General features: G+C 33.1%; 1 long non-coding RNA gene across 1 annotated transcript; it reads right to left on the bottom strand.

Moving 5' to 3' along the window:
- Positions 1-183: 183 nt before the first annotated feature.
- Positions 184-537, bottom strand: LOC116217765. The gene is made up of 2 exons (XR_004162481.1): positions 295-537; positions 184-217 (listed from the first exon to the last, which is right to left on the bottom strand). It is a non-coding gene; the product is annotated as an uncharacterized LOC116217765 (long non-coding RNA).
- Positions 538-901: the final 364 nt, after the last annotated feature.

The raw sequence follows: 901 nt of genomic DNA, 5'->3' as shown, positions 1-901 counted from the left end.
TTAGGGATTAAAAAAAAAAAAACAAAAAACAACAACAACAAACCAACCCATGCAGATAAACTATGAATATAATTAATTTTCAATAGCATAAGAACAAGTGCAATAACTACAGTAAATGAAAAGTAGTTTCAAACTAGAGAGATACCTACTTGTAGGGTAGCAAGTGTTTCAAATGTTTTTAGGTTTGCTTCACATTCATCCTTCTTTAGAGGATTGTCTGTTGGGGGGAAAAAAAAAATTACTTCCCGACTCCACTGACAAACAAAATGTAAGATGTTATAACCTAGAACTCACCTTTTTGAATTTTGTACAGGAATTTGAGGATTTCTACGAGTGTTTTTGTCATAAACATTTGTGCTTTTTGCTGCAGAGAAGGGAGAGGTTAACAATTGATTTGGTCAGAATATTGCCAGTATAAGATAGCAAAGCTTAGGCTACCACTCTACTGAAATACTATTTAGTGCTCTACAGCTGTCTTAATCTACAGTTTAAAACTCTAAAAAACTATTGGTTAGAAACAAGAGAATAAAATTCTACTGTAACTACACGTTCTTTATGGAAATAGATAAATACATATATAGCTATTAAATATTTGCTATGTATTCCAATCAGTGTTTTAGTTCTCACGTGAGTTATCAAAAATCCTGCCTCTCCCCCCTGTTCTTCATTCTCCTTACCAGGACCTCTCTCTAAAACAACTGCTAACAATAATTCTCCTTCTGTGGTTACAAGTGATGTGTACTGTCAGCTGTGAAGATTTGAATGACTTTGGTGGCAAAGCCACACCAACAACTTTTTAAACAGATATTTTTCCAAGCAATTAGAGAAAAAAAAAAACACAGGAAAACATGTAAGAGGTGTAACAGTAAAGCAGGATTTGTAAGTAATTAAATTCAGTTAG

This window comes from Meleagris gallopavo, unplaced genomic scaffold (assembly GCF_000146605.3).
Source record: "Meleagris gallopavo isolate NT-WF06-2002-E0010 breed Aviagen turkey brand Nicholas breeding stock unplaced genomic scaffold, Turkey_5.1 ChrUn_random_7180001948714, whole genome shotgun sequence".
Lineage (NCBI taxonomy): Eukaryota > Metazoa > Chordata > Aves > Galliformes > Phasianidae > Meleagris > Meleagris gallopavo.
Note: the sequence above shows the minus strand (reverse complement) of the source record. Positions and strands in the feature narration are given on the sequence as shown.